Source organism: Canis lupus, chromosome X (assembly GCF_003254725.2).
Source record: "Canis lupus dingo isolate Sandy chromosome X, ASM325472v2, whole genome shotgun sequence".
NCBI classification, from domain to species: Eukaryota; Metazoa; Chordata; class Mammalia; order Carnivora; family Canidae; genus Canis; species Canis lupus.
The window spans coordinates 106,709,363-106,728,547 of NC_064281.1; the positions used below are offsets into that span (position 1 = coordinate 106,709,363).

The 19,185-nt window shown below is 45.5% G+C and overlaps 1 protein-coding gene across 1 annotated transcript in view; it reads left to right on the forward strand.

Annotated features, from left to right (window-relative positions):
• The window catches only part of LOC112668502 (cancer/testis antigen family 45 member A8-like), an 87,779-nt gene that overhangs the window by 67,563 nt on the left and 1,031 nt on the right, over positions 1-19,185 (forward strand). The window lies entirely within an intron of this gene.

A 19,185-nucleotide genomic window follows, 5' to 3' on the forward strand; every position in this document is an offset into this window, starting at 1 on the left:
TTTGTGCAGCATGGATTGGAACAAGGATGAAAGGATGGGCTTACTTCTGAGCACCTGCACTTAAAATAATAAAGTATCCTCTCAAGGGGAATGACTCAGAAAACCAGTTCATACTGACAGCAGAGAGTCTGCTGAAAGCTAAGGCCCACATCTCCTTTCGGGTGGTTTTTCTGCTCCCCGAGAGGATGTGGGCCTGTGGTGGAGCTTTTCTGTGCATTGAGTGTCCCTCTTGTGTGCCAGGTTCCCCAGAGTCTGGTCCGTAGAGTGGTCACACAGCACTAAGGAGCCCAGCAATCACTTCTCATCACCCTCAGCATGAACCAACAAGTTGTGGGGTGCCCCTGTGTCCAGGCCCTGAACACACTGGGAATGTCTGATCTCTTCCCATTCCTCCCTTGTATCCGTGAAGTACGGATTATTCAGTCCTTCTGTTGTGAAGAGATTCAGGCCAAGGACGTGAGGGAACAGGCAAGGTGGCCCTCTCAGGAAGTGCTAAGGCCAACTCTTACTGACTGGGGACAGGAAAGCAACCAGGCCTCTGGAGCCAGAGATTGTTTTAGGAGTCTTGAGGAGGAGGCAACCTTAACCCCGGGTGCTGACCTTCCTGCCCTGCTTCCATGACAACTTACCCTGATGGTTTGGGAAGGAGCTTTTACATAACGTGTAGATCATCTAAGAGGATCAAAAGTCAGGGTCCCACAGTCTTGTGCCCTTGGGTGTGCATTAGGTCTCTACTGATACCTGATGATTTTCTTCCCATAGGGATTCCATGCGTACATTATTCAATTCACGTAATCTCTAAAAGTGATGGTCAGAGAACCTCAAAGGAGGAATAGATTGATCGCCTTCTAGCAAACGTCTGTTATGTCGGCAGCAGTGGGCTGTCCAGACCTGTGTTTAAACTGTTTTAACCAGGATCTTGAACCATTCAGCCGGGAAGGACTTTGAAGTGCAATCATGGAAGGCGCAGTTGAAAAGAGCAGAGCATCTCTCCAAGCACTCTTGGGACCCCCCACATTTTCCCCTACCTCTCCCTCCATCCTTGTGATGTAGCCACACTGGGCTCTTGGCCCCCAGCTCATGGCAGCCTGAGACCATTTGTGTGCCTTTGTATCCGTTCCTCCTTTTGCCTCAACTCTGATTCCCTTGACTTGTCACCCTTCCCCTCTCTCCTTAATCCCACCTTCTCCTCAAAAGGCGCTGTGTCACCCCATCTAAAGTATGACCCTCAGTTTTACTTACCACATTTGAGTTGTCCATTTGCCATAGAAAGACGAATAATAAATGACTTGTCTCATACGTACAATTTAAGAAAGTAAACACATGAACAATGAAAAATAGGGACAAGCAAAAGAACAGACTCTTAACTACAGAGAAAGTGGTGGTTACCAGTGGGGAGGTGGGTGGAGGGATGGGTGAAATACGTGAAGCGGATTAAGATTCCACCTATCATGAGGAGCCCTGAGTAATATAAAGAATTGTTTAATCAGTATGTTGTACACCAAAACTATGTTAATTATGATGGAATTCACATAAGTACGTAAAAATATTTCAGAATTCAGATCAATGGAACTGTGAGAGAAGAAAAGAAATGGATATATTTTCACCCACTAGGTTTGGGGGAACTTTCAGGCACTGAGTTTGGGTGATTTTATCATGCAAAGTTGAAAACCAATACTCTCTGAATTTCCACCCGTGTCCTCATGTGCATTTCATGGAACCAGTTGGCCAGAGAAACCATCCGGGAGGCCTGTTTTGCAGGTAGTTTTCACAATATGCAGGCACTGGCTATATTAGTTTCCTTCCAGGACAAAAAGGAAAGCAGTGTAAATAATGTATAGTCGGATGCACAGTAGTCAAACTTCATTTAGAATGTAGCATATGTGAGCGGGCACTTCTGGGTTGTTGCAGGAAGGGCTTGTGAAAATCCAGTCAAGCATACAAGTAATGAGAACACGAGTAAATCCTGTCTACTCAATGGTTTATGAACTCTGCTAATTAAGCCAAGGCTGGCAACGATGGGAAGAGCGAACATCAAGGAAGATGGCTAGATCCCAGGAGGTACAGTGAGCTTTGGGCTGTTGTGATGAACGCTATTCCTAGGGCCCTCTCCTCAGCTCCATGGAGGCCCTGAAACCAATGACGTCACATCCACAGTAGCTCTGTACAACCACGACCTGTCAGCCACTGGAGGGTACCAAATGGATTGGAGCTGCCCAGCAATCTCTATTCCCAGACAATTGTCCCTAAGTGACATGCCTGGTGACTCCCTGGAAAGCACCACTCCTGGGGTTTGTCCATTAGTGAACAGTCTGAGAGTTTGTTCTGTGGGTACAGCCCTGTTCACCATCTTCAGGTGCCAGGCGGCACCCCTGTAGGGAGTGTTGAATAGAAGGGATGACGGTTTGTAATCTTGTCTTGATTTCACTTTATGTGCAATAAATACTTTGAATATTTCTCCCCCAAGAATAACCTGCAAAGCATATTTTGTAGACAATTTTTTCACCAAAACCTTTAATTTTTCCTAGTAATTATGATGAACAAATAATCTTCCTCTTTTTTTTTTTTTTTTCGTTAAAACAGTGGGTCAATTTTTGGTATATCCAGTCAAGTGGAAATTCAACCCTTTGGCTGTTATGTAAAAAATGTTCTGGTTCCGGTAAATGTTTTTTCCTATGGCTTGTGTGACCGAGTTCTTCCTGCAGGGGGCGCCTGAGACGCGACTGGGAAGACTGGCTTCCAGGGTCAGGGCAGCTGGCACGGCAGGCTCCTGGGGAGGCAGGAGGCTCCTCCAGTACCAACCAGGCTGTGACACAGCTTCTCGGGGAACCGGGCTGTTGTGAGGCAGTGTGGTGAGCCGTTCCCCATGGCCTGCAGCTTCCCTTACACTCCTTGGGGCAGTAGCATAAATTTATTTTTTTATTGGGGTTCAGTTTGCCAACATACAGAATAACACCCAGTGCTCATCCCGTCAAGTGCCCCCCCCTCAGTGCCCGTCACCCAGTCACCCCCACCCCCCGCCCACCTCCCTTTCCACCACCCCTAGTTCGTTTCCCAGAGTTAGGAGTCTCTCATGTTCTGTCTCCCTCTCTGATATTTCCCACTCATTTTCTCTCCTTTCCTTGGGGCAGTAGTAATACATCAGCGTCTTCTCCCATGGCAGCAATCTGTGCACAGCACTCCCAGACCCCCCAGGGGGCGTATTTCCAGGAACTCCCAGAGGGCGCTTTCTAGAAAGTTCCACCTGAGAGGCGTTACTGCCGTTGTGTGAGGTGCTCGACGGGCTCCTGGAACAAGGTGAGGATTTTCCCACTGGGAGTGTGGATTCTTTTTCCCTGGGGGCTCTCTGTGCCCTGGATGTGCCTTTTCCTTGGCTGTGGTGTGTTCCCGGGGGATCTACTTCAGCCTGTGGAGGCATTTGCTTGGTTGTGATCTGAACTCAGGGGGAGGCATGTTCTGGGCAGGTTATCTCCGCCATGTTGGAGAGGAGGCTGTTCCTTGGTTTTGTCTCCGAGTTCTGCGAGGGACTTTCTTTGTGGAACTCTCTCAGGACCCGTGTGGGGACGCGACTTTGGGTGATTATCTTAATCCTATACAGAGGCGGCGTTTGGTTCAGGGTTTCGGGGATTTGGGTTTTGGTGGCGAGGAGCAGGGCGGGGGCGGGGTGGCTGCCGCAGGGGTGGCTGCCGCAGGGGTGGCTGCCGCAAGGGAGGCCGGGAGGGTGAGTGGTGGGGAGTGTTTCCGGGGGATCCATTCAAGCTCTGTGAGGGGAATGTTTCCTGGGGTGCGTTACCCCAGCCCTTGGGTTCCTCTCCCTGAGGGCGTCTACCTCAGCCTGTGAGACACTCTCCTTGGTGCTTAGCTCAGAACCAGGGCGCTCTTTTCCTTGGGTGCTTGTGTCAGCCATGATGACGCTGGGCTTTTCTGGTGTTCAGCTGATCCCAGGTGAGGTCTCAGAGTCCCGTGTGACTTTCCAGGGTGCTTGGTCACCTCCTGTGGGGGTGCTGGTCCTTGGATGCTTTAAGACTGGAGGGAAATATCCCTGGGGGGCTCCGTCTGAGTCCTGGCAGGGAGAGAACTTCACCTTGGGTGCTTTGTCAGCACTGAGGCTTTGGGCTCTTTCTTGGTGCTCCCTCTGAGGTCTGGGGAGCTGAGACTCTTCCTGGGAAGGTCCATCTCTCCCCAGAAGAGTGGATGTGCCTTCAGTGCTGTCTCTCATCCCTTGGTGAGGAGGTTTCCTTCGGCGCTTCATCTCCCTTAGGTGGGGGGCGGGGGCGCTACTCTTCCTTGGCTACTGTATCTCAGCCCTGGCTGGGGAGCATTTAGGGGGCTCTACCTTAGGGGCTGGATTCTCCCTTGTGTGGTCTGTTCCAGCCTTTGAGATGGGTCTTAGTAGGGTGCTGTATTGCACTTTGGGCTGTTTTGTTCTTACTGAATACTCTCTCTTAGCTGGGGATGGAGTACTTTTCCTAGATTTTTTATCTCAGTTTTGCTGCGCTTCTATCTAAATCTTTGAATGGCTTTGGGCATCAAGGTCAGAATCTAGAGCTGACGATATATGAGAGTTTGTTGCATTAAATTGTCACAAACAGTTGCTGCATGGGCAGTTTTTGTTTCAGCCGCCCTGGCGGGTGTTCAGAGACCTCATGTCAAATCTGCATTTTCTGCTGGTTGATGTGTTTACTGGCTATTCATGTATGTCTTTTATGAAAGGCTGTTCCAGGACTTTTACCCATATTTTGTTGAGATATTTGTATTTTTAAAATTATCTATAGTTCAGGGGATCCCTGGGTGGCGTAGCGGTTTGGCGCCTGCCTTTGGCCCAGGGCGTGATCCTGGAGACCCGGGATCGAATCCCACGTCGGGCTCCCGGTGCATGGAGCCTGCTTCTCCCTCTGCCTGTGTCTCTGCCTCTCTCTCTCTCTCTCTCTGTGACTATCGTAAATAAATAAATAAAAAATTAAAAAAAAATAAAATTATCTATAGTTCGACATATATTGAGATCTACATTTATTTTTTTATTTTTATTTATTTATGATAGTCACACAGAGAGAGAGAGAGGCAGAGACACAGGCAGAGGGAGAAGCAGGCTCCATGCACCGGGAGCCCGATGTGGGACTCGATCCCGGGTCTCCAGGATCACGCCCTGGGCCAAAGGCAGGCACTAAACCGCTGCGCCACCCAGGGATCCCCGAGATCTACATATATTTAATATAAAAATTTGTATGTCATCAGCTGTCTGTTTGGCTTTTTCACTCTTTTTCTTTTAACGTGTGAGAGGCTCTGGGTAGGGGACTCGGGCAATGGGGTTCAGGAGAGGTAGAGTGAGAGAAAGAGAATCTCATGTAGGCTACACACCCAGCATGACTCCAACTTGGGGCTCGATCTCACTGCCCTGAGATATGGCCTGAGCTGAAATCAAAAGTCAGGTGTTCCAATAGTTCATTTTTGCTTTTGTTTCTTTTGCCTTCGTGGATGTATCTTGCAAGAAGTTACTGTGGCCGAGTTCAAAAAGTGTGTTGCCTGTGTTCTCCTCTAGGATTTTGATGGACTCTTGTCTCACATTTAGGTCTTTCATCCATTTTGAGTTTATCTTTGTGTATGGTGAAAGAGAGTGGTCTAGTTTCATTCTTATGCATGTAGATGTCCAATTTTCCCAGCACCATTTATTGAAGAGACTGTCTTTCTTCCAGTGGATAGTCTTTCCTCCTTTATTGAATATTAATTGACCATAAAGTTGAGCGTCCGCTTCTGGATTCTCTATTCTGTTCCATTGATCTATGTGTCTGTTTTTGTGCCAGTACCACACTGTCTTGATGACCACAGCTTTGTAGTACAGCCTGAAATCTGGCAATGTGATGCCCCCAGCTATGGTTTTCTTTTTTAAAATTCCCCTGGCTATTCGGGGTCTTTTCTGATTCCACACAAATCATAAAATAATGTGTTCTAACTCTCTGAAGAAAGTCCATGTTATTTTGATAGGAATTGCATTAAACGTGTAAATTGCCCTGGGTAACATTGACATTTTCACAGTATTAATTCTGCCAATCCATGAGCATGGAATATTTTTCCATCTCTTTGTGTCTTCCTCAATTTCTTTCAGAAGTGTTCTATAGTTTTTAGGGTATAGATAGATCCTTTACCTCTTTGGTTAGGTTTATTCCTATGTATCTTATGCTTTTGGGTGCAATTGTAAATGGGATTGACTCCTTAATTTCTCTTTCTTCAGTCTCATTGTTAGTGTATAGAAATGCCACTAAGAAGGTTTTGCACAGCAAAGGATACAGTCAACAAAACTAAAAGACAACCTACAGAATGGGAGAAGATATTTGCAAATGACGTATCAGATAAAGGGCTAGTTTCCAAGATCAATAAAGAACTTATTAAACTCAACACCAAAGAAACAAAGAATCCAATCATGAAATGGGCAAAAGACATGAAGAGAAATCTCACAGAGGAAGACATAGACATGGGCAACATGCACATGAGAAAATGCTCTGCATCACTTGCCATCAGGGAAATACAAATCAAAACCACAAAGATACCACCTCACACCAGTGAGAATAGGGAAAATTAACAAGGCAGGAAACCACAAATGTTGGAGAGGATGCGGAGAAAGGGGAACCCTCTTACACTGTTGGTGGGAATGTGAACTGGTGCAGCCACTCTGGAAAACTGTGTGGAGGTTCCTCAAAGAGTTAAAAATAGACCTGCCCTACGACCCAGCAATTTCACTGTTGGGGATTTACCCCAAAGATACAGATGCAATGAAATGCCGGGACACCTGCACCCTGATGTTTATAGCAGCAATGTCCATAATAGCCAAACTGTGGAAGGAGCCTCGGTGTCCATCAAAAGATGAATGGATAAAGAAGATATGGTTTATGTATACAATGGAATATTACTCAGCCATTAGAAATGACAAATAACCACCATTTGCTTCAACGTGGATGGAACTGGAGGGTATTATGCTGAGTGAAATAAGTCAATCAGAGAAGGACAAACACTATATGTTCTCATTAATTTGGGGAATATAAATAATATTGAAAGAGAATAGAAGGGAAGGGAGAAGAAATGGGTAGGAAATATCAGAAAGTGAGACAGAACATAAAGACTCCTAACTCTGGGAAACAAACTAGGGGTGGTGGAAGTGGAGGAGGGCAGGGCATGGGGGTGAATGGGTGACGGGCACTGAGGGAGGCACTTGACGGATGAGCACTGGGTGTTATTCTTTATGTTTGCAAATTGTACACGAATAAAAAATAAATTTATTATTAAAAAAACAAAAGTCAGGTGTTTAAAAAACTGAGGCACCCCTGAGCCCCATGTCTCTGTCTCTGTCTCTTTTATTTTAGGATTTGATTTGTGTAAGAAAATGCTACAAGTGCACAAGTGTGTGAGAATGAGAGAGAGAGCTGGAGAGAGTGGGGGATCATGAGCAGGGGAGAGGGGCAGATGAGAAGCAGACTCCCCAATGAGCAGGGAGCCCAATTCTGGTCACATAAAGACCCTGAGATAATGATTTGTGTGGAAGGCAGATGCTTTACCCGTTCAGCCACACAGGCACCCCCTATGTCTCTCTCTTAATAGTGTCTTTTGATGAACAGAATTGTTCAGTTTAAGTCTAATCAATCTTTTACTCAAAGTCAGTGCGTTTATTCTTTTCAAAAGCTTTGCCTACTCTAGGGACACGAATGTAATATCCTAAGTTTCCTTCTAGATCATCTATTCACTGGAGTTTGATTTGGTATGGACAGGAAGCAGGTCAGAGCAGAGACGCAGTTTCCCGTAGGGAGCAGGTGGACTTAGTAAATGGAGCACAAAGTATTGCCAGCCCCGTTGTCGGCAATCTAGGAACTGCTGTTTCCAGGTTTATATCTAGACACTCTGTCCTGTCGCTGTGGTGCATCCGTCTACCCTTGCTCCAATACCACAGAGTTCTCATTGCTTCTCCTTTCCAGTAAGTCAGATGTCTGCTTTTATTTGTCTTCCAACGTGGTTCTTTTGCCAAGAGATGGTCTCAGCTATTCTAAACTCTTTGAATTCCATATACTATTTATTATGAGTGCCCGAATTTTCCCCAAAAGTAACAGGGTGGGTTTCCTTTTAATTTTAAATTTAAAAAAATTATTTACATTTTGGGATGCTTGCGTGGCTCACTGGTTGAGCATCTGCCTGCCTTTTCCTCAGGTCATGATCCCTACATCCTGGGATTGATTCCTACATCGGGCTCCCCACAGGAAGACTCCTTTTCCCTCTGCCTATGTCTCTGCCTCTCTCTGTGTGTCTCTCATGAATAAATACATAATATATTAATAAAAATAATAAAATTATTTGAATTTTAAGTGATGCAATAATTATTCTGGCAATTGACAACAGTGAATTAATACAAGTCTTCCAATCCACAAGAAATGTATTTATCTCCAAATGCTGAGTCCTTTGACTTCTGTCAGTGATAGTTAAGTTTTATGGGTAGTGCTTCAGAATACCTACTTAGGTTTACTCAGTAGGTTTTGATGTTCCTTTATTTTTAAATATTTTTAAGTCATCTCTACATTCAACGTGGGGCTTGAACTCACAACCACCAGATCAACAGTCCCACCATCCACCAACTGAGCCAGTGATTGCCCTTGATATTCTTGACACTGTTCTTATAGCATTTTAAATACCTTTTTCTAATTGATTTGTTATGACACAGGAATACAGGTGATTGGGTTCATCTCTAATGTCTGGTAACTTGACTATTATACACTTATTAATTCTCAATATTTTACATCCTTTTGGATATTGTGTCAGAAACTGTGTCAACTGTGAACAATGACAATGTCACTTCTGCTTTTCCAAATTTATACTTACTATATTTACTGTCATTTTCTAGTTCTTGCGATATGTTCTTGAATACACAGTAGACAACCTTGTGTTATTTAAACTCAAGTAAAAAAAGTTTTGTTACGTCATCATTAAATACACCACTATGTTCAGTTGTTTGTTGGTTTGTTTTTTGGCAGATATCCTTTCTTCAGTTAAAGAAGTCTTGGTTTATCTGAAGTTGCTGGTCTTGTTGCCCATGAACAGGTACAACCTGATTATTACAATAGCTGTGTTACTACTTTTCCCTTGCTTTTGCTGTTCATGTAGCATATTATGAAGGTTCCAGGGCGAAACCAGTCTTGCCTCCCAGTAGTAGGCCCAGCAAACACTTAAGCTTGTTTTTTTTTTTATGTCTTATTTAATTTCATTTGTTAACCATTTGTTTAGGAGTTGTGTGCCTATATTCAGGAGAGAGATCTGAATCTTTCACTTTCCTATCTTTCAATATTTTTCTTTGATGCTGGCAACATGTTTATGCTGCCCTCCTAAAATGAGAAGGGAACTCAAATACTTTCTTCTCTTTTCTGAAGGAGTCTGCGTAAGACTGGTAAATTTTCCCTCCTGAATGTGTGAAGGACTCCTCGAGAAAGCCTTTGGGATAGGAAGGATCTTCAGTTGGGGCTAAAAGTTGTGCCACATATACTAGTGTTTTGGTTTTCTGTTTTTACTTGGTGGGATTTGGTATGTTTCATTGCTCTAGAAAAGTGTCTATTTCATCTCAGATTCCAAATTTGATATAACATCATTCTGGGTGTTCCTGCTGTCTTCTGGTTGCAGGGCTCGGTCTCCTGCTTGTTTGCTAGTGTTGCTTATCTGTGGCTAAATTGTCCTTGATAATCGAGCCAAGGATGGCGTGGGCTCTTAGTCCTGTCAGCGACCAATTTCTGCTTGTGTTGAGCATATTTATGGTTATTTTCCTTTTCCCTGTCATTAACTTACACTTTCCTCTGAAGATCTGTCTTAGATTATTCTGGCTGCTGGCAGAACATGCCACAAAAGGGCAAGATGACAAGGACAGACACGTGTTGGCCCTGCCGGTGGAGGCTGGGATGCCCAGGACCAGGGTGCCAGCACCAGGGAAACCTAGGGAAGGTCCACAGCCTGGTCGGAGCCTGGAGCCCTCATTCTGCCCTCAGTGCTGGGAGGGATTCAGGTCTCTGTGGAGCCTTCTTTCTGAATCACTGAGTCCCATTGGGTTCACGACCCGGTCCTGACCTTGGATCCTGCCAAAGTCCCTGATGCCTCCTAATACCTGCTTCTATGGGGGTTTGGATTTCAACACATGCTTGTGAGAAGACACGAGTGTTCAGAGTACAGAATAGCTCTCACTCTATTTTCTTGGATTTATTGTAGTCTTTTTTACACCTTCCTCCATGGACAGACTTCGATAATTGGCAGCCATTTTTCTTTCCTAACAGAGGCATATAAAGCTATACATTTTCCTCTCTGTTCCTCCTTACCTGTGTCCCACAGATTTGGTCGTGCCAGGCTTTCCTAGAGTTCAGTAGTAAGTATTGGTTTAGAAGCATGTTATCAAATTTTAGAGTCCCTTTTGTTATGTTGCTAAGAAGTAGTAATTTAATTTCATTTTGTTTAGAGAACATATTCTGCATGAAATTTAGGAGTTGGGATTTTTTAAAACATTTTATTTATTTATGAGAGAGAGAGAGAGAGAGAGGCAGAGACACAGGCAGAGGGAGAAGCAGGCTCCATGCAGAGAGCCCAATGTGGGACTCAATCCCGGGTCTCCAGGATCAGGCCCTGGGCTGAAGGTGGCGCTAAACCACTGAGCCACCTGGGCTGCCCTGGGAGTTGGGATGTTGACACTGTTGTTAATGTTTGCATGCTTGAGAAGAAATTATATTCTGATTGTTGAAAACAGGATTCTATTTGAGGACATGATCAAGCCTTTTGAATGTGTTCTTTTTCAGTCTGTGCATTTGGTATCTAGGGCCTGAGCTAAGTAAATTGTCACAGCTAAGTAAATTGTCCCTTCTTCAGGGAGCCTGAGGGAGAGATGTGACCCCATTCTTTTACTACACAGTCCTGGAGTAGTATGTAAGGGAAGATCCCTGGCAGCCCCCTTGCGATCATGAAGAGGAGCCAGAACTGGGATGATGTAGTTTCAAAACAAGCAGAAGAGAACCTGAGGAATGGACCAGGCCCTTAGTTATATTGTTATTATAGTATTATTCAACCTCCTTTGATGATAATCTCCCCTTAGTTGTTGGCTTCTTGTGTCATTTTAGCCAAAAACAAGAGAGTTTTCTTTCCCTGCAATTGAAAGCAAGCTATCTAAAACAGTGTTCACCATGGCAAGTGAAAGAAAAAAAAACACAATATTCATTTGGAAATCAGCAGAAATCATACCACCTGGTAGCAACTACTTTTCACATTCAGTATGACCAAAGCCTGGAGTCTCTTCATAAAAAAGGCAATATTCTTATTATATTCGATCTTAGCCTGAAGAATGTCAGTGTACCAACACTCCACCTGGGTGCTCAGACGTACTTGTGACAATGCAGAGAGTGCAGAGCAGCTGTGAGAGGGAGAAGGGCTCTTTCTGCTCCACTGCTAGTGGGTACCATGGAGAGTGCCAGGCGGGCACCCTGAGAAACTAAAGGAGAGGCGGCCCTTGGGCTCGACTGGGCTCAACTGAGGACTGGCCAGCCTTCCAATGTTGCTCACCTCTCACGTGGTCACCTTAGTCCCATCCAGATATTCAACATTTCTGAATTAAATGCAATTAAAATCTCTCAGTTAAAATATTTCTAAGGGAATTTGCAGGGGATGATAATTCTCAGAAAAATGGATTCACACTCAGCAATCTCACAAGACATTGATGAATCAACAAACGTGTCAATTGCACACTGACAGAAGCAAGCCCACTGCTATGATTTTCCATTAGTCACTCCTGTTTCTTAGGTTCCTTGTGAATGTGGTGAACAAGCACTTGGAGCCTCAGGCTGTGGAATTCCGAGGCCTGTCAGTCCTCCTCCTGGAAACTCTTAATGAGTCCTGCCCTTTTCTCATCTCTTCACTTTCATAGGATGGTCCTTTGCCAGGCAAAGGAATTTTGATGAAGGATAATCCTGCACGCTGAAGGCTACGGAGCAAGGAGAAGGCTCTCATCCCCAAGCCAGCCACCTATCATGGGAATCTTTGTGCTCGCTCATTGCTCCTGACCCCCTACATCTCCCCTTCCTTACCTTATTCCTAGTTTTTGCCAGAATTTTGCTGTTTGCAGGAGAAGTTACTGAGAGACGTGAACTCCCATTGACCCCAAGCTGGCCCCAAGACATCGGAACCCCCTCACACCACGCCCTCATTGAATGTAAGTTCTGATCCCCCTTAGGAACTGTGGCAAGGCCACAGCTTCAGAGTAAGGGTTGCTGGGCACATCTGGAATGTGCCTGGGACAACTCCGTGGAGTCATCTATGCAAACTTCTTTTGTTCTGGCCAGCTCTGTGAAGATCTCCTCATGCAGCTGCCCAAGACCAGCCTTGTATGTACATCCTTTGCTTCTTAAACCTGCCAGGACCCATGTGGTGTGGTCTGCTGATTTCCCTGGTCCCTTCTTGTCTCTCTGTAATGGGTCAATGCCTGATTTCACCCATAACCTGCAGAGGAATTTCCCAGGGGTCAGTCAGCCAGGAGACCAGAGAAATAGGTTTGGAGAAGGAGGCATCACTGGGGAATTCCAGGCTTGGCCTTCACTCTCTGTGTGGGGAGGTGTGGAGGTCCATCAGATGCTTGAAGACCACTCCATGTATTTGGGGACACCCCCACATTTTCAGGCAGTCTGATGTGTTACTGCAGGGAGTTGCACCTGGTCACCCAGTAGATGCGGGAAATCCATGGCTAGGGTAGGCTGGCCTCTGCTGTGAATAGATGGGCGGGCACTGGTACCTGATGACAGGCCACAGCTAGGATAGCAAGTTGAAAAAAGAGCTAAGTGTAGAGAAGGGTGTGTGAAGTGCACTGCTCCAAGCACCTGGGGGTGGCAGACAAGGGGGGACAGGAGGAAGTATGTTAGAGATTTTAGGCTCTGCTCATCGAAGTTGAGCTTCCCAGGGATTCTAGTCTGAGTGCAAGGACAGGGCCTGAGAGCCACTAAGAAGGAGAACCCCTGAGTGAAGAGCAGCACTACTGGTGATGGATGAGGAAGATAGGTCAATGTGTCCCATACCCTCTGACCCCTGACACAAAGGAAATGAAATTCAGCAACACTGCTGCAGGACGCAGGAGTGCCCAGCTGAGGAAAGTTCTTGAAGATTGCTCCTATGCCTACTGAGTTCACTGACATAGCCACCCACGCAGCCAAAGTCCAGGGCATACCTCCAGGTGTGGTTAGTGTGGCTCTGGGTTAGGTGGCAGTGGCTGCTAAATAAGGGGCTGAGAACTCTTGCCCTGACAGTTGGCCTGAAATACAGGGATGATCCCTAGGTCATGGACACCAGGAAGGTGAAGTGGATGATCATGAATAAGCCCTCATGAGGTCAGGGTATGTGGAGAGATATTTGGGTGTGTGGCCAGGCTGTCATTGCTGTTTTGCACACTCTGGCTCCTAAGGCACTGAGACTCCTGGCCGTGAAGAAGCCTCTGCCTTGGCTGAGCCCTAGCCCCTGCCCCTCCCATAGATTCAGCAGATGGTGTGCATGGGCAGGGAGGTCACACCAGAGCACCAGGCAGAAAGGGCCTGGACAATACATGGACTTGATCAGTGCAACAACATGCAACAACAGCTGCTCTATGCCTTCTGGGCAGGGCCCCAGGCAACTTCGAGAGGAATCTGCCAAGAGAGGGACCCCAAGAGAGGGACCATTTGCCAAGTTCTCGCCTGATGAGAGGGTGGCAAGTGATTACATGGGCCCCTCCCTCCCAGTGAGGGTTCTCAATATGCCATGCTTTGTGTAGACAACACCTGGTCCTAATGCAGGCTTTCCGCTACTAGGCAAAGCAGGCCACCACCATTAGGGGATTGGAGAAGATGAGTTCTGTGTACACTTAGCCTTGTCAAATAGACAGGGATCTGTGTCACGTCTTAAGGGTCACAATATGGAAGATTGGGCTGAGGAACATGATATGAGGTGGAGGTTCCATGTCCCATATGAACTGTGGGCAGCAGAATGTTAGAAGAGAAGAATGGGAAATTAAAGCAACAGATTAAATAGCCTACATTAAATCCACTTTGTTCTGGTGGACTACAGTACTGTCCCGGCTTCAATGTATTTGAAGGACTGACCAGTAAGGCCTGTTTCTTACCCCATACCACAGACTGGAGTCTCCTACCGTGATATTCAGCATCATAAAGCTATTGAAGCCTCAGGAGAGAGGCATAGCCCAAATCTCAAAGTAGATCACTGTGCTCTGCTGCTCAGGACACTAATCCCTGTTGGTCCTTGGAGAGATGGGATCTTCTGGGATTTGCAAAAGGGTCTCTGCAGAAAGAGTATGTTTCTTCACAGTTGTGCAGGAGAAGGAAGGGCTCCATGTCCCCTGGGATCCCCCTATTCTGCTAAGATTCACCATACCCAGACGGGAGACCACACCATTGTTAAATGGGAGCAGGTCTGGGTCCTTCTCTGGCAGATCCCACTCCAGGTCCATATTCTCTTGCCTCAAACTGCGGCCTTCCCTGCCCAGCATGTGTGGGAGGCATTATGAGGTCAGGTTCCTGATGCTGCAGCCACAGAAACATGTACGGAGCAGGCCACAAGTGGGATTGTCACACAAGGGGACGACCTTCCCATATAAACCCTGTGTTTATCTGTGCTTCCAAACTTGGACTTCTGCTGCTCCTGTGGTGTCTGTTTACAGATTTGGCACCAGATGCAAAGAACTTTCTACAGGGTGGACCAGCAAAGGAAACAATCCAACTGTTGGTGTAGCCAGAGAGCCACCTACATGCCTAAGGAACCCTGGGCGGACGGTTCAGGGCACATTGTGGCAGAGGGAAATAGATATGATTGTTATAGCCAGTCCTGAGGGGTGGAGTGTCTGAGGGGACATGATTGCTGCTGGATGTGCACCTATGTGACTGAACCCAATTGAGGGCTCCATATAAACTTGGAGGTTCTGGTAGGAGGGGGTGGATTATCTATTCCTCCTGCCAGCCAAAGACAAGCCTTGTATGAAAATATCCTTGCTTATTACACCTCCTACCTACCAATCTGGATTGGGGGTCCTCTTCCTTCAGCCTCTCTCTGCTCTTTGAGTAGGGGGCCACTTTCATATGTCACCCTGGGTAATGTTTAGCGTTGCAAACTAACGGGGTTTGTGTAAGATTAAGAGGGTCAGTACAAGGAAAGCATTTAGCAGGGAATCTAGCTGGAATGAAAAGTTCCATGAAAATCATTTCCCTCTTTTGCACTCCTCCTGCAGGGACACTGTCCATGGTTCAGAACAGGTATTAACCACAAATTGATGCCAACATGGTGGGGCAAATGTGAGGGTTATCGTAGGATGTGAAGACGTTTCCAGTAGTCTTTCCTATCAATATGTCCCATTTCATCTATGAGCAACATTGACAAATGCTCATCACATGGCTCCTAGTCTGATGTGTTTGAACTCCCTGCCATTGGAAGTGGGTGGATTAAAGAGGTCTCTTCTTACCCTCTACTAGGGGAATTCTGTAAAGATTCTGTCAATAGAGATAAAGTTCACTTAAATTAGGAAAGGAAATGAAGTGATTTCTCTTGAAAGGATTTTCACAGAATGGTTTATACTTTCTCAAAGATATAATCACATGTTTATTCCATTCTGGCTGAGGAGCTCACATTCCAGAAGCAATCTGATTCCTCATGTACAGTGTTTGCCTTTGGTCAACACTTCTATATTAGCTTTCCCCGTTTTCTACATAGACTGTATGGAAATTACGCTGGGTTTTCTGACAACAGATATTTGTGTGGGCGCGGTTAAAACTTGTCCCTTAATAAATATCAGAATAATGATGCAAATTCAAGTGTATTTACATATGTAGAATGCAGTTTTGGAATGGTTACATGATTTTTCAAGTTTTTTAAAGATTTTATTTATTTATTCATGAGAGACACACACACACACAGACAGAGACAGAGGCAGAGACACAGGCAGAGGGAGAAGCAGACCCCATGCAGGGAGCCTGATGTGGGATTCGATCCCGGGACTCCAGGATCACAGCCTGGGCCGACGGCAGGTGCTAAACCGCTGAGCCACCCAGGGATCCCCTCAAGTTTCTATTTAAACTTGCATTACTTAAAATACAAAATTACTATTAGTTTCAGGGGTGGAATTCAGTGATTCTACACTTCAATACATTACCGGGTCTCATCACAACAAATGTCCTCCTTAGTCTCTGTCACACATTAAACCCAACTCCATGCTCATTTCCCCTCCAGTAACCCTCAGTTTGGTCTTTGTAGTTAGGAGTCTTTTTTATGGTTTGCCCATCTTTTTGCACCCCATGTTCATCTGTTTTGTTTCTTAAATTCCAAATATAAGTGAAACCATAGCATATTTGCCTTTCTCTGACTTAGTTAAATTAGGATTATGCTCTTAGCTCCATCCAAGTAATTGCAAAATTTCATTGTTTTTGATGGATAAGTAATATTCCATTGTATATACACCATCTCTTTTTTGTATATTTAATAGTCGATGGACATTTGTGCTCTTACCATACTTTGGCTATTGTAGAAAATGCTGCTATAAACATGCGCCCCTTCATCAGTCAGTTTGTACCCTTTGGGTAAATAGCTAGTAGGGAAATTGCTGGAATTTCTAGCGTCATTCTATTTTTAACTTTTTAAGGACCATAGGTATGGTTGCATTTTAGTCATTAATGGAACATGTTTCTTGATGTTCCTCAGGAAGTGATGACTGATAAAGCAGAGGAGTCTGCTGTCGGGCCCTGAAGCCAAATGAAACATCCTAGGAAATCCATCACTCCTCCTTCATCTAAAAAAATGCAGAGGATGGCACTGCTGTCAGTGAAAGAGGAAGGAGAGGGAGCATCCCACCCCGGAGGCTCAGCCATATCCTTGGAAGATGGTGAGGATGCCTGTCCTCTTCTCCCTTTTCCGATCTGACTCACGGAAGCCCCATCTCTGGGCCCTCCATGCCATGGGAGCATTTTCCCTCAAGTTTACCGGCCCTGGCTGATGCTACCCTCAATTTCTCAATGACACTGGACCAGGTGTTCACTCTGTCCTTCCTGGAAATATTTCTGACCTCCCAACTTCCTCACCCTACTGCCTTCCTTTTCCTCATTGAATATGCCTTTTCATTCTTCCTTCTGCTTTTCTTTCTCTAGACTCTTAAGAGTGTCATCATTCCTGAGTCCCATCATTACACTGTACCTCATTCCACACTGCCTCCTGCTTCATCCACCTGCTCCCCTACGTTCTGAGGTTACACCCTGCTTGCCCACTTGACCCTAGGAATACACCTCTTTCTTTGTGCTCACAATGACCATGTCCAAACAGTAATCAGTTCTTGACACATACATCATTAGTGTCATCAACTCCACCCTGTATTCTGCACAGATTCTGAGATTCCAATGCTGGTGTACACACCCTACAGGACCTAGCCCTGCCATCCTCTCCTACAATCACCTGTCCTCTCTGTGTCCTCCTTTCTGCCTTTGTGTGTGTCCATTGCTCCCTGGCCCTGGTTCGTCACCTCAGGGCCCCTGGAATTCCTGCTTTGTGTGTGCACTAGCCGGCTCATTCTCCCGCTCCTGGCTCTGCCCAGGGATCACCTCCTCAGAGCGCCCCAACTGACCACTCACTCATGTATGCTTCCCCTCCTGCTCTCTGTCGCATCCCTGCTTATGTACTTCCTGATACAAACTCAAACTGTATTATTCCCTTGACTCATTTTATACCTACCACCAAGGTTATACATTCCAATAAGGAAGGGTTTCTTCTGTCTTCTTCACTGCTGATTCCCAAAGTTGACTTGATGCTTGGCAAGAGGAAGGTGATTGAATGAAGTAGACTTGTCACTCTTGGAGTACAACAAATTAAATTTCTTTGATAGAAAAGAATGATGAGGATTTTCATTTACTGGCTGGGATTTTTGGTGATGACTCGAGTGCCAGTTTAGGCTTTTGGATATCAAGGGACACATTCAGCTTTCCACTTATTGATGGCATCAAAGGGACATTAAGTCAGAAGTGCCAAGGCTCTGTGAAGGTTTCTTAATTGGTTGTAGTGTCCAAGTAGGTTTCTATGTGTACACATAGTTCCAAGAATATAAGAGGCTTCTTTATTGTATTATTTTTCCTGAGGCCGAATTTTCAGACCCAATCCATCTATCTGGTATAGTCTTTTGCTAAGAAACGGAAACTCTAGAGACAAGAAGCAGGTGTGTGTGTGTGTGTGTGTGTGTGTGTGTGTATGGGAGGTTGTTGAAATGCTCATGATTGCAGCTCCACATTCAGTCTGGTTTCCAAAGGCACCTGTCTTTGACCGTATCCATGGGGAGGGCAGGAAAAGTGGTCAACCTGGGTGGCACCCGCACCCGATGGCCTCTTTTTTTTTTTTTTTTTTTTTTTTTTTTTTTTAAAGATTTTGTTTATTTATTCATGAGAGACATGGGGGGCAGGGGGAGGGGGGCGGAGAAGCAGGCTCCATGCAGGGAGCCCGATGTGGGACCTGATCCCTGGACTCCAGGATCACGCCCTGGGCGTGAAGGCGGGCGCTAAACCGCTGAGCCACCCAGGGATCCCCCACCCGATGGCCTCTTATCAAAATATGTTCCTCCAGAGTTTTTTAATATGTCAGGAGATTGTATTCTACCCAGTCAGGTGGATTCTTACTCTCATGAATTAACCAATACTAGCAAGGGTGGGCTGCTTCACAAAACTGGTAGTAATGCACTGGTAAGAATAATCTTTACCAGTTGTCTCTCTGCAGATGACTTCAAGGTCGCAGCAATGTCTGCGTCAGATGTGCCAGATAAACTGCCAATACCAATGGTAATCAATATGGAAATCAAAGAACAATTGAAGAAGGAAATTCGAGAGTTTGGAGGACGTAAGTATGATAAGAATTCCTCTCCATGAAACCACAGGAAGTCTTTCTCATTCTGTGATTTAGAATAGATTGAACTGACCTCCTGAGGCTCATCCTTTGCCAGAATTGTGTTTTCACAAATAGAATAGTTCCTCATTATTTGAACTGAAGTGTTCTAGGAAATGTAATTTATCTTGATCTTTTGTATTCCTTAATTGGATATCGTGTCTGAGTCCTCCACTGGTGGCTGTATTCAATTGTCTGTTAAACTCACGTGAAGTTTAACAGCATGGAAAACTCACATGCTTTAACATTCTA